Raw genomic sequence first — 15,331 nt, forward strand, 5'->3', positions numbered from 1 at the left:
TTAGGTCACAGCTCTCAGGCCTTACCACCACAGTGCACTCACCCATATTCCAGTTCTGTACGAATAAATAAATAAATCTTTAAAAAAAAAAAAAAAGTAAATGTGTCATCATATGTGTCATCATCACCCAAACCAAGATATAGAAAATCTCCAACACACTAAAAATGCTCTCTTTTGTCCCTACCGGACAATTTTGCAACCTACAGTTGATGTTATATTTCTATCAATATCAATATATCAACGTAAATACAGACCAGATTTTAGATCTTATCACAAATGGAACCATGTAATATTTACTCTTAAGTCTGGCTGCTTTTGTTCAGCAGAATGTTTTGGGGAGTCATTTATATTGTGTGTATCAACAAACATTCACATGCAAATACATAAGCCGTCTGTATAGACATATGGTTAGAATCTTTTATTAATACTTGAGATGAATTGATGGATTATATGGTAAATATACTTAACTGTATAAAACTACTAAAATGTGTTCTAAGATATTTATACTATTTTACACTCCCACCACCAACTGTATGATATGTCCAGATACACATTCATGCCAAGCCTTAGTAATATTAGTTTTTTTTTTTCAATTTAGATGTATATGTGGTGTATTGTGGTTTAAAATTGGGTTTATCTAGTGACTCTTCTGAGGGATATGTTTTTAGTGTTAATTCGCCACTGTTATTTTTGTGAGGGCAAGTATATGTTCAAGTCTTTTACACACTTAGAAAATTAGTTTATTTTCAATGTATTGAGTTAAAAGAGTTCTTTTAATATCCTGGATGTAAATTTATGTTAAAAATGGATAGTGGATGATTCAATCTTTCTCTGGACATATTTTAATTGCATAATTTTAATAGCAAGAGTTTTATATTTTGCTGTTCAATTTATTAATCTGTTTTTTAGAGGTTAGTATTTTGTGTCCCCTGATTTCTTTTTACTTCTAAATTTTACATTCAGTTCTGTGATCTGATTTTCCTTTACTTTTGCATAAAGTAAGAAGCAAAGTTGTTATTTTTAACATTCATAACATCAGATTTTGAAAAGATTATCCTCTTTCTCTGTTATGCCCATGCTTACTTACCTCTTCTTCAGTAACATCAAAGTGCTATTCAAACAGTTTTACATTATCTTTACATATCTTATTTTTGTTAGAAGTTTCACTTTTTTCTTTTACCATTTTCTTTTCACTCATTGCATTTATTTTCTCTAAATAAATGCTTAAACTACTTCATGCTATCTTCAAAGTTTTTGCTCACTAATTGCATCATCCATGACACCTCTGAGCCTAATGTCACCTGGTAATGGATAAAAGATTTTTCTTAATTTTTTGGCATGTCTAATAACATTTGATTGTATGCTAGGAATTGTCCACATTACATTGTTGATGTCTATATTTTATTGTGTTCCTTCAAAGAGCATTGCTATTTTTTCTGAAAGTAATTTCTGTATGGATTACTCATTTGACACTTGTTTGTAGGATTTCTTAGGATTTAATCTAGAGATAATTATTTACATGGGCATTCTGGCATCTCTACTGAATTCTTCAAGGATTCATTGTTCCACTCTAGTTGAAATTTGAGACTATCTCAAACCAAAGGGAAATATAGTAATTGTTCAGTATAAAGTTCCTCAGTGATTGTTCTTTTCATAGTAATTCTTCCTTGCCCTGTAGAGTTTCCATATAAATTTAATAATCATCCAAAGACTTGAAGGCAAATTTGTACATTTTTTAGCCTTTTTTAAATATATATATTCTTGCTTTCTAGTGCTGTGATCAGTACTGTACTCTAGACAGATTCCAGTCACTTTAGTATCTTCATTCTTTGATTTCTGTCTTCTCTATCCAGTGAGGTACCCCATCTGTGTCTCCCTTGCCTAATAGTGCTCTGAATTATATTTCTGGATTGTATGAATTATTATGGCTTCTCCTCATGTGTTTCCTTATTTCATGATTACTTTTATGTTTATAAAACTTACTCTCTTTTAAAAAGTATTTATCTTTTAACTGAAGTAATATTAGGTCACAGCTCTCAGGCCTTACCACCACAGTGCACTCACCCATATTCCACCATGGACCATTGTTCTTTCTTCTCTCTTTGTACTTGCCTCACCCATCCCCATCCCACTTACCCTTCAATTCTGTAGACAGCTCTCTAGGATCAATTTTTAACTTGGCTTTATCTTACTAATTTAGTAACTTTATATTCCATGTATTAGTGACACCATCTTGTATTCATTTTTCAAGTTCCTTCCATGCTGCCACAAATGACATTCTCTTTTTTTTTTTTTAAGATTTATTTATTCATATAGAACTGGGGTACAGGCCAGAGATGCGGAGGGTGAGAGGATTCACCAGAGACGGAGTGGGGTACAGAACAGGCAGATCGACGAAGTACACTGCTGAGGGGAGCAGTGGGCAAGGCAGGAGAGGTCTATCTCGGCATGTGGATCTCCTCTGAGGCAGGCTGGAAACGTACTCATGCGGAAGTGGCTTAAGCTTCTCAGAGCTGTGCTTTAACCCGCTGCGCCACCAGGGAGGGCCGTTTTCTCTTATATTTTTAGATCACTGAGTAGTAGTCCATTGTGTGCATACACAATATCTTCTTGATCCACTCATCTGTTCTGTGGCATTTGGGTTGTTTCCACAGTTTATAGTAAGTAGTGCTGCAATAAATATGGAGAGCAAGTAACCTTTTGAACTAGTGTTTTTGAATTTTTTGGATAGATACCTAGGCGTGGAATTACTGGGGTTAATGTTTAATGTTGGGGTGAATGTGGATCACTTGCATGAAAATTTATTTACAACTTTAAGCTCATTTGCTGATACAAATTTATTTGAAAGATAAGCTGTACAAAATCATCAGAAATGAAATTGAGAATCTAATGGTATCTTTCTAAGATATATCAAAATAGTGAATAACCAGATTTAAAACAGATCCATGTTTAATGTTTTAGGACACTCCATACTTGCTTTCCATAGGGCTGGCCAGTTGCATTCCCACCAGCAGTGTAGGAGGGTTCCCTTTTCTCCAAATCCTCCTCAACACTTGTCCTTTCTTGTCTCTTCGATATCGGCCATTCTTGCAGGTGTGAGATGGTATCTCATTGCAGTATTGATTTGCATTTCTCTAATAGTAAGTAGTAGTGTACACTTTTTCACATGTCTGCCGACCCTTTGAATGTCTTCATTTGTTTCCTTTCTCTTAGGGATTGGTCTTGTATTGTGAATTGTCCAGTGTCTGAGAACAATGGTGATTTCATATACTTTATAGTTTTCTAATTGTTTCTGGTAGGTAGTCTTTTCAATAGTAGTTAATGCACCATGCCCAGAAGCAAAGCAAATATATTTCTTAGAAGCATAATTGAGACAATTATTTTACCTCAACAGGGACATGGTGCTTAACAGCTCCAAGCTAAGTTTACATGTGATTTATTACCTTTGAGAGCACTAGTCAAAGCATGGCATAAGTGGAGTGTGGAGAACTATTTCCCAAGAAGCAGTTGCTTACGTCCTACCTTTATGATTTTTGCTGTGGATCGCTTGCATGAAAATTTATTTACAACTTTAAGCTGATTTGCTGATACAAATTTATTTGAAAGGTAAGCTGTACAAAATGATCACAAATGAAATTGAGAATCTAATTGTATCTTTCTAAGATATATCAAACTAGCGAATAACTAGATTTTAAAATTTGTTAATGAAGCTTGTTACTGAACAATACATAACAATGTAGGTTTCATTTGGGCATCATTATAAATCAACAACTATATACTACATGAAGTTCGACACTAAATGCCCAAGTCTATCCTTCATCCATTATACAATTGTCTCCTTTTATCTGTTAGTGCCTTGCCTTGCTTCCCCTTCCCTTCTGGTCACTTTTAGTTCTACCTTATCATCTGAACATTTATTTGTATTTTATTTAGGTCATTTGTTTGCTTAGTTTTTTTTTTTCTTTTTAAAGATTTATTTATTTGTGCATACAGAACTGGGGTACAGGCCAGAGGCTCAGGGGCGGCAAGAGGCTTCACCAGAGACAGAGTGGGGAGCAGAACAGGCAGATTGACGAAGTACACTGCTGAGGGGAGCAGCAGGCGGGTCAGGAGAGGTCTGCCACGCCATGTGGTCACCTGTGGGGCAGGTGGGAATCGAGCTCATGTGGAAGTGGCTTTAGCTTCTTAGTGCTGCGCTTTAACCCGCTGCGCCACCAGGGAGGGCCTGTTTGCTTAGTTTTTACATGCTACATATGAGTAAATCATACTGTATCTGACTTCTTTCTCAAGTTGTAAATGGCAGGATTTCACCTTTTTTATGTGACTGAGCAATTTTCCATTGTATCTATACCAGATCGTCTTTTTCTCGTTTGTTTATTTTTGCATACAAAACTGGGGTACAGGAAGAGGTGCAGGGGCGGTGAGAGGATTCACCAAAGACAGAGTGGGAAGCAGAACAGGCAGATCGACGAAGTACACTGCTAAGGGGAGCAGCAGGCGGGTCAGGAGAGGTCTGTTGCTCCATGTGGGTCATCTCTGGGATGGGGATCGAACTCATGCAGAAGTGGCTTTAGCTTCTTAATGCTGTACTCTAACCGCTGCGCAACCAGGGAGGGCCCCAGATCTTCTTTATCCATCATCTATTGAAGAGTTCTTAGGTTGTTTCCATTTCTGCAGGGAAATTGGGGAGACATAGAGATACACATCTCTATGTTTCTTTTTGATTTGGTGCTTTTTTTATTCTTTGAGTAAATTTGTAGAAGTGGGATAACTGGACCATATGGAATTTCTATTTTCAATTCTTTTACAAATAACCCTTTAAAAATATAAAACATAGGGCCCTCCCTGGTGGCGCAGCGGGTTAAAGCACTGCACTACGAAGCTTAAGCCACTTCCTCATGAGTTCGATTCCTGCCTGCCCCGGAGGAGTCCACATGGCGAGGCAGACCTCTCCTGGCCTGCCCACTGCTCCCCTCAGCAGTGTACTTCGTCGATCTGCCTGTTCTGTACCCTGCTCTGTCTCTGGTGAATCCTCTCACCCTCCGCATCTCTGGCCTGTACCCCAGTTCTATATGAATAAATAAATCTTTAAAAAAATATATAAAACATATCTTTGGATTACTGAAGGCATCGTCTATACCACTGGGGTACTTTTCTATACACCTAGCTACAGAGGCTTAAATGAAGAAGTACATAGCCAATGAGATGAAAATGTAATGATTTTCATTTGTAGTTTCTTATAGAACCATAACATTTTAAAACTATGGAGAATTTAGAGCTTCTAACCTCACCCCCCTTACATCACAGGTGGGGAATCAAGCTTACAGATAGGTTGATTCCTTCCCAAGGCCTCCCAACTGGTAATTAATGCCACAGATACTTATCAAGGGCCAGGTACTATTCTAGGAGCTAGGAATACAGCAGTGATTAAAACAGGTAAGCACTCTGGGAACTTACAGTACAGGGAGGAATAGAATCCCTCTTTTTGTCTCTGTGTCCAATTGTGTATTATTAATGTACTGTTCACAACAGAGAACAAAACCTGAATATTTAAATGATTATCCCCATCTCATCCCTCAATACCTTTAGAAATAAGTTTTTGCTTATTGTAAAATCAACCCTTTTTCATAATCATCACAGTCTAACTCACCTGAAATAAATCAGCTCATATAACCACACTTCATATTTCCTAATGACGCTACTTCTCGTGCTTTTCAGTTTCAGCCATGAAAGGGAAAGCAGATCTCTCGTTTTTTGTAAGAATGTGCCCATTACTATTATGCAATTTGGAACTTTGTAGGATGTAGTCAGGCTTTGGTTGCAACACATTTCAGAGCCTACAGATAGGATCTTTAGGTTTCTTATCACATCTTGCTTCATGATCTTGTTCTTGCCCTATTTTCATCTCTCCTGTTATGTCACTCAGCCCAGGTGTTTATGCTGTTTATCTGTGTCAGCTCCTATATCCATTCCAGCTCTGTCTCCTTTCAGACCTGGAAACTTACCCATTCAAGCCCCTTCTGGTCTGAGAGCAAGACTGCTCTAATTGCAACTGAAGGCTGACTCTGTCCCTGACATAAATGTTTTTCACAGGCACAACCACCCACAGATAGAAAGAAAGGGTAGGATAGAAGAAATAATAAAAAAAATATATTAATTTGGAAATGGAGTTGATTCCTTTTTGTCTTTAGATCAGTAGTATTAGTGAAAGCTGCTATGAACTGATGAAGTTTTCAGCCTTTGGAATTTCCAGATGTCTTTAGATTGTCTTTGAAGAGTACTTATTTTACAGTGTGTATTTTTCCTTAGAAAAGGAGAAAAACAGAATGGGTCTTGCTGAGAGGTGGTTGAGACTTGAGGATAAGTTCCTTTTATTATGGACTCACTGTCTCCATGCATTTTGTGAGACATTTTACATGTTTTATTGCCTTTGACCTTCACAACTACCCAGTGATAAATGAACTACATGTGACCTCACTTTACATATGAGGACCTAAACACAGAATCCCAAGAGACTCGTTTCACCAAAATCAAACAACCGATGTGTTGCTAAGTCTAAGTCAAGATCCAGTTTCATCTCTTCTATAGCTCCTTAATATCAGTGTTGGGGTAAAAATCATGAAAACAGAAATATCTGAAAAACACTAAGCAAAGGATCTGTCCTTGCATATTAATTTTATAGCTGAATAAACTGAGGCAAAGCCTTTGGAATTAACCTCAAAGTCTCTAAGTATTGATCTGAGTCAGAGTTGTAGGCAGCCCAGTAATTCCAGAAAAGAATAAACTGTTCATCTTTACATTAGCCTGAATGTTTCACTGAGCCCAGTGGACAAACAATCATATAGAATGTTTCAGCTAGAGTTATAACACTGGCGTGAGAAAAAGATATAATTCTGTTAGCAAATATTTCTTGATTACATTATGCCTTTTTGCCAGCTGGATATGTCAAATAAACTACTCTATTATCAGGCCAGAACAGAAGATAAAATGCCCTGCCAATTTCAGGAAAATTGTCTTGGTTTATCTAAATTAACTATCTCATCCAGAAAGATGTATAGATGTGTAATAGGTCAGACTACAATAGGAAATCTCTCATTCCTCAAAATGCCCTGTTAGGATGCCATTTTAAAGAGAAAAAAAAAGAAAGAAAGAAAAGAAAAGCTTAATCAGAGCTACATAATCATTGAAAATAATCTTGTTTCAGTTGCCAGTCACTGCAAATGTAATTATAGTCAATTCTCATGAGTCTTTGCTAATGGGAAGAGGGTGTAACAAAGATGGTTGACAGGCTCAGATAATACAAATAACTGATTTTCAGTATTTCCCCCCTAAACCTATTTACCAGAGTTGTCAGCCAGTAATGGAAATTGCTGCTTCTAGTTTCCTTCCTCTCCTCCATACACCCATGCCTCAAGCCCCGGTCACCCTTTGAAGGAGAAGTGAACGATGAATGGCCAAAAATTTGTGGGAGGAAGGAGAAAAAAGGAAAGTCTATCAGTTCATGAATAAGTAGGAGCTATTTTAATATGTTTTTGAAATGGAAGGTCCTGCCTCTTGTAGGTTATTGTGGACCGATACCCTTATCATAAATAAGGATGTATGATAAGTGCATCTCAGATAACAACTTTATTAATTTCCTATTATATAGGTAAAACATCACTTTTGTTGTTTGAAAATACTAAATATAGATGCAGTTTTCTTTGACTTTTACTCAGTCAAATCTGCCGCCTTTTGTGAAATAAAATGAACAGTTTTTGTCTAGTCAGATTTGTGCCTATATACCTACATAGAAATAGAATCAGAGAAAAGAAGCATGCCCTTGTGTTTTATTGTACAGTAATAGTAAACCCTATTGTATAGCCACATGGTAGTCACTGTGATCTAAGTTCCTCCTCAGTGAAGGACTCATCACCTCAGGCAGGGATACAATCAGCAGACCATGTGAAGCTGCAATTCCCATTGGAGACTGCCTCAGTTACACAGAGTGACCTCAACCTCAGTCCTGTCCTTCCAGAGGTGGCCACCACCCAATAACTGACCCAGTTCCACGTGACACCAATGTGCAAGGTGTCGAGACTGAAATGGTGAAACTATTTATTCATAAACACCCTGAATATAAACTCTGTATCCTAGTTTGCTTCCCTGAGAACTCAGCATGGCATGTCACTTATTTTTTTTTTTTCATGCAGAGGTGTATCTTATGGCTCGTTTACTAACAACCATCAGTCTATTGCATCCTTTCGATATTCTTATAGTTCTTGTATCAGAAACTGAGGAGTCTGTGCTAGGGATGTGGTCCTGTCTTCACCAGTCACATGATTAGGTGTGACTAGGTTACTTAGTTCTGTTTGTAGAAAGAAGTGATATGTGATACTTCTAGGACTAACCTGTGAAAATCTGGGAAGCCTTCCCTGCCTTTTCTCATCTCCCACTTGCCTCCAAATATAAAGGTTTTAGCAGATGATTCAAGGTTCTGCGAATAGCAGGGTCACACATGAATGAAGCCTCAGTCTCTGAACAGCATGCAGACATCATATCAAATTGTTAATTTGTCAAAATATTTAGGGTATTTTGCATAGGAATTAATTTGTACTTAAAAGATTGAATCTTTGGGCCCTCCCTGGTGGCGCAGTGGGTTAAAGCACAGCACTTCAGCATGAGTTCGGTCTCCTCCCCAGAGGTGACCCACATGGTGCAGCAGACCTCTCCTCACCTGCCCACTGCTCCCCTCAGCAGTGTTCTTCGTCAGGTGACCTGTTCTGCTCCCCACTCTGTCTCTGGTGAATCCTCTCACCACCCCTGTACCTCTGACCTGTACCCCAGCTCTGTATAAGTAAATCTTTTTTAAAAAAAGAATCTTCGGTTGGGTTACAGTTTCTCTCTAGTGCAAACAACACTATCCCGAATATCTTTTTTTTTTTAAGATTTATTTATTTATTCATACAGAACTGGGGTATAGGCCAGAGATGTGGAGGGTGAGAGGATTCACCAGAGACAGAGTGCGGTGCAGAACAGGCAGATCGACAAAGTACACTGCTGAGGGGAGCAGCGGGCGGGCCAGGAAAGGTCTGCCACACCATGTGGTGACCTCTGGGGCAGGCGGGGATCGAACTCATCTCATGATGCGTGAGTGGTTTAAGCTTCTTTGTGCTGTGCTTTAACCAGCTGCACCACCAGGGAAGGCCCTATTCTGAATATATTACACAAATATCTTGAGTGTGTTTTTCGAGTACAAATACAAAAGAGTGGAATAGACTTTGAGATACAGAAACTTTAAAATCTAAGAAATGTTTCTGTACCGTTTTTCTAAAACTGTGTACAAAGGTTTTTATCCCCATTAGTAGTGCATTGAATACCTGTTTTTTTTTCTATCTTTTAGTCATAGAATGTTGAGGGGAAATCTTCAATATGGAGATGAAAAATATACTTATATGGACTTGGATTTTAATTAGTTTCATATCTCAAATTCTAGTACATCAGAGTTTTGAAAATGGTGATTTCTTAGCTTACAGTTACTCTCTTTGAAAATTTTACAGGGCAGGGAGAGAGACACCCCAGAAACCCCACGTCTTCCCGTTCTGAATAGGTTCTGCCATCTGCCTCATCAAGACAAATCTAGCATTGAGACCTTTAATGGAAAGGAACTTTGATACAATTAGTGTACAATAAAGAGACAAGAGAGAATAGAGTTTCCAAATTAATCACCTGATGTTACCCATCTCCTCATGGGTAAATGCCCAAACAAAAGGGTTGGCCCAAAAGCCTGCCACAAGTCTAAGGCACCTTCTGGAGGGGACCTATAGGAATGGTACAGAGGGGGCCCAGCACAACTGGGACAAAATGACAAACCAAGATTTAAAAAGCTGCCATTGTTGACCTCCCAAGGTTCTCTCACCTACATCTGTTTCAGCCAGTCCAAGACCAAGAAAGCAAGTGCAGTTTCTTCACTCATCTCTCCATCCCTTGTCTCTCTCTGTCCCATGCGCCTCCTGCAGGTCTCCTCCTGCCTCTCCAGCCTTCTTCCTCCCCTCTTTAGTCTCCTGCAACTTGTTCTGCCTGCTCAGCTCCATCCTCCCTTGGATGGAGCAGGGAACTGGAACCTCCCCTTTCCCTGAGGCCCACACTGTTAAAAAAGCAGTCCCTAAGATTCATTGCAGGGAGTCACTAACCATTTGTTAAAGCAGGAATTAGAACTGTGCATCCCAAGGCTGATGCATTTCCCGTGTACTTGCTGCTCATCATCCTTAATGAAATTTATGGATTCGACCTCAAGTAGCAATTATGATACTGGCTTCTACTTACTGGACACATGATATATGCCAGGGCCTATGTTAAACATTTTAATTTTTAACTTATTTGAAACTCACAGAAAGTCTTTGATGAGATGTTTCTATTAGCCTTGCTTTTAGATTAGAAAACTGATGTCAAGGTAATATAATTAATGGGTGAAAAAGGACCAAAATATACACTTAAGACTGTCGAGCTCCTAACTTTGTAACTAGTTCTCTTTTCTCTCACCTTATATTGCCAATGTACACTTTCATTCTAAGTCAAAAGGTGCCATTTACCTTACTTTCTTAAATTTTATTATCATTCACTAAAGACAACTGAATGCTAAAGTGTCCTTTATGCATTTGGGATTAACCAGACCATGAGGAGATATTCTTGGTGAATGTGGAATGTTTATTTTCTTGGGTATAACAACCTGTCTTCAATCTCAGCTTAAGAGGAAAAAAAAAAAAGGCATTTACATATACAGATTCCTAAGTGAGTTAAAGGCTCTTTACAACAACAACAATAATTAAATATTCATTCTGGGTGACTGCTTGAAAAGCAGCTGTAATCACTTGACCAACTTATCCAGGGCTCCTCCCTGAACTTCCTTTGTCCTCAAAATGAGCATAATGCAGAGGAGGTCTGTGTGGGTCTGGGACAAGATGGAATTTGGACCAGCTGTTTTCAAAGGTTACATTAGAAACTCAAAAGACTAAAAGAAGTTACTGTGAAAACTGCCTTTTAAAGTGGGAGCCCCTATGATGTGTCACGTGTCTGTACTAAGAAACTATGGAAGGGGTGAAACTGCTAACACACAAATCACCCCAAGTCGAACAAAATGTTAGGCTCCATCAGTGAGGCACAAGGACAGAGTTGACTTCCTGAATTTCTTCCATTTTTGTGGTTTTTGAGTTTGCAGTAGAATTCAAAATTCTCTAGATTCAAGTTCAAGTAGTTTGACAAAATATGACTTCCTATGTCAGTGAATGAAAAACAGCTTTGATTTTTTTTTTTTTTTTGAGATTGAGGGCAAGTAGATGAAATATTTTTTGCTAACTCTGATCAAGGTTCAGTTTCTCTTTATATAGGGGTCAACAGTCCAGAATTAACACCTAAGTAATGGACTGATTTGCAGTTTTCTCAGTCTTACCACACTGCATACTCCTGAGTTCCTGTAAATCCTAAAGTTGGTAAAGTGGTAAGAAGACAGAGAAGAAAAGACAAATGGACTAAGTGGGATATCTAATTATTGAGCAGAAGGCTTAACTTTGGCCTCTTAGGCAAATGTGTCCCTTCAAAACTACCATTCTCTTTATAGTGACATGTATTTGTTCATTTAAGCAATATATGCGTGCTAACTCCATCCTAAGTATAATTAATTGCTTGCTCTGTCAAGTAGACAATCACCACCTTTGATTGAAGAAGGAAGGAATAAACACAACTATTCCTAAGTGTATTTGTGAAATAAAGATAGTTGATATGAAGCAAATATCTAGGCACTTTGATAAAGGAGGGGAAGATGACTCAAAAGGGAGATGTGTCTGAAGAAGCTCCCTCTGAATGGAGATGGTTCAGAATAAAACTGGGGTCAAGGTTCTCAGGCTGGGAGAGGTTGGTCATGTAAAGGCTCTGAGGGGGGACAGTTGTGGCTGACTGCAGATGATGGCAAGAGTGTACCCACACAGTGACAGGGTGCTGGCCAGATGGTTCCAGAAAATGTAATGGCACTGCAGAGTTTTGAGAAGCAAGGGAACAAGGTCCAATTTACAGGTTAGAGATATCACTGCAGCTGCAATGCTTTGCTTTACTTGGGGGAGGAGATAAGTGGGCAGAAGAATACTGTAGAAGCAGAGAATTGAGACTGTGAGCACTTGAAATAGTTCAAGTGCAGCAGCGCAGCAGAAGAAATGAAATATATTTACTTATCTGTTCCCTTTTCATTTGAATCTCTGTCAAAGCTGACATGAATTGAAAATACTTGTCATTTCTGTATTGCATGAATTCCATTAGGAATTTCCATTCTCAGAAAATAGCAATTAGGACAGCAGAAGGTCATTACTGCAACTTTAAGCTTTGTCAGTTGACAGAGATTGCCAACATCTAAAGTGCCTCTATCTCTGATTATAGTAATGTGCTAAATACTTGAACTTGGGTTCTGCAGGTGTTTTCATGTGAAGTGTGGTGCATGTGGTTGCCATAGTAGTGAGTTCCTCTGGCAAGGATATTGGGAGGTACACTTGTCGTTGGTCTCTTCTATTGCCTTGATACGAAATTGAATTGGAGAAGGCAGAGAATAACAAATGCATGAGTTTCTGATTTTTCTGTGAATGTACTCACAGTATATCTGAAAATAAAGGAAGACATGGCATCCACAGTGGAGATTCAAGAGCTGGTATTTTTTAAAATCATATAATAGTTTATTTTTACATCATTTTGTGCCTTTTCCCATCTCAGTTATAATCCCTGTGGGCTTCCCATCACCACATCACCCGTGTGCCATCACCATAGTCCAGTGCACTCCCCCTTCCCTGTTTTTTGATCCCATTCCCCACTCCACCTCCTCCCCATACCTCTCACTCCACCCTCCCGTAAAATGTCTCTGGTATATAGTTGCTCATTATTATTTCCTCCCCTGGTCATTTATATTCCTGCTGTGTGTGAAACCATGCGGTATTTTTCCCTTTCTTTCTGGCTTATTTCACTAAGCATGATCCCTTCCACAACAGCTGGTAATTTTAAAGTGGAGATTTTTGACTGATCCTTACATGTTTCAGAGCTTATGGATCAGACCCTTCAAAAACAGACATCATTTAAGAGTGCTGGGCCAGCCTATATTTGTAAACTTGTTTTCTATTTTAGCATTTGGTTGTCCATCAAATATGTATGTTTGTGAAGTTGCTATTATTTTGAAGTAGGTAGGGAACTGGACATCCTAAATGAAAGGATGGCCAGGTGTTATTGAATATTCCTTGAATTCAAAATAACATCAGTTACCATTTTTACTTGTAAGTAGTCATAATGCCATATTTTTTCTAAAATAACCAAAAAAATTCTTCAGTGGAAAGTTAATTTATTTCCCTTTGTATCTGTGCTTTGAGCCTTTTTTTCCCCACTGCGTGATAGATAGGTCTTAAGCATCTATTATGCACCAAGAAGACTGTAAAAAATAAAAATAAATAATTAGAAATTAGTTGAGAGCAATGAAAAGCAACGTAGGCAAAGAGACTTTAAAATCCTTCTGGTGTTTACTTCCTAGTCTGCCATTTTTCATTAGTATGACAATGGGGAAGTCACTTAATTTATGCCTCTAAATAAAAAGAATTAATTAAATAATAGAATCTTGGAAAAGTATAACTGAAATGCTAAGTGTAACAGATACTTTATATTTTAGACACCTGTGAAACTGATGAACTTCCAAGTATTTTGTACTTTTTTAAGTAGGCAACAATGGCAAATAAATTTGGTAAAGCACTCCTCAGACATTAAGAACTTATAAATGTTTCTGTTCAAAATGATAGAAAAAAAGAAGTTGCTGTTCATCAGACTGATTTGCTCTGAAAGTTTGCTATTTCCCTAGAAGACAAGCATACAAGATTCGGGAGCTTTAGAAATTGTATGTGTGTGTTTGGTGTATGCTGAACATGGGCAATGTTGGCCATTGATCCTTTTCATTTTTATTGCCAAGTATAAAACATAGGAAATAGAAGAAACAAACCTATACCTTGTTTGCTTTTACTTTTGCTCATTTCTGGGTCCCCCTGCTGATATAATCCCAAGTGGTAATTTAGCTAAGTGTAGGGAATCCCCGGGAAGCCTCAGCAGTGGGCATGTAATTCAGTGCCACTTTACAGGAACTTCCATCCTACTTCTCAGAATTATCCAACAAACAAGAAGGATTAAAATGAATTTGTCCAATAAAGCAAAAAGAACATTGAGAGATCTAAAATAATAGCATGCTTTAAAAAAAACTAAAATTTTAATTTGAACATGGTAACTTTCTAATGCAAAATGTTTTCAAGTTTCTAATATCAAATGCAAAACAGGCCATTTGCAATAAAAAGATAGTTCCTAACATGTAGTTTTGTACTACATAAAACAGATGAACATGACACCATGTTTGATTGTCACTGTTTGTGATAACTGGTACTATCACTGCTTCATAAAAAAGGAATTATTTTTGCCCGTTAAATGTCTTGAAATGTCTTTCCAACTTGTAACACCTTAATAATTGAGGAATCACCAACAAATTCTGCCATGTGTCAAGTATTTCTAAAAGGGAATGTTCAGGCTATGGACAGCTTGTCTTTCCCACTGACTATAAGTGATCTGTCCTAGGAGAAAATGGCACTTGAGGCATGGCCTTGGGTGTGCTGAAGGTATAGTATGCGACAATTGTGACAAACCTCCGCACCTCTTATTTATAAAGATTATTTTTTGAAGGCCACAAATGATAGTAGGAATTATTTTCTTACTTGACTTGCCTTATTTTAAAGAGCTTGAAACTGGAGAGGGTATGGCCAGGGAAAATTCTTGGCATCTGATCTCTCTGTATGGCGTCACCATGCTGTGATCCACAATATACCGTGTAGTAAAGATAAGTTAGGTCAAATCTGATGCTGAGCTACTCATTGGGTCTCCTTGATAAAAATACATGAATGTAAATGTGTGAAGCACATCGTACACTTAAATGACCCCCTTTGAGTCTGGAAATATATTAAAATCAAACAGTGCTGAGAGATACTCAGACCAGAGACAAGGATTTTAGTTTGCTGTGGATGGGTTCCAGCCTTGATCAGGACTGGTGAGAGGCTCATTGCTCTTGGATCCAGGTGTCAGCAGGAAGCAGGCCTGGGGTAGAATGTGGTTTTAACCCTGATAAATATATATAATTACAGCAGTTACACAAAAATGCGTGGTCTCCTCCGTGGTAGTTGGGGAATATAGTCTTTAGGGTGGCAGACAGGATTCAGGTTGTAATGTAATAGGCTTAGCACAGCACTGGGCTCTTTGCAAGCACCCAAGGCTAGCAAATCTTTCTTGTAAAGGTCTGACTGTG

This window comes from Condylura cristata, unplaced genomic scaffold, assembly GCF_000260355.1.
Source record: "Condylura cristata isolate star-nosed mole 26May11 unplaced genomic scaffold, ConCri1.0 scaffold00004, whole genome shotgun sequence".
NCBI lineage: Eukaryota > Metazoa > Chordata > Mammalia > Eulipotyphla > Talpidae > Condylura > Condylura cristata.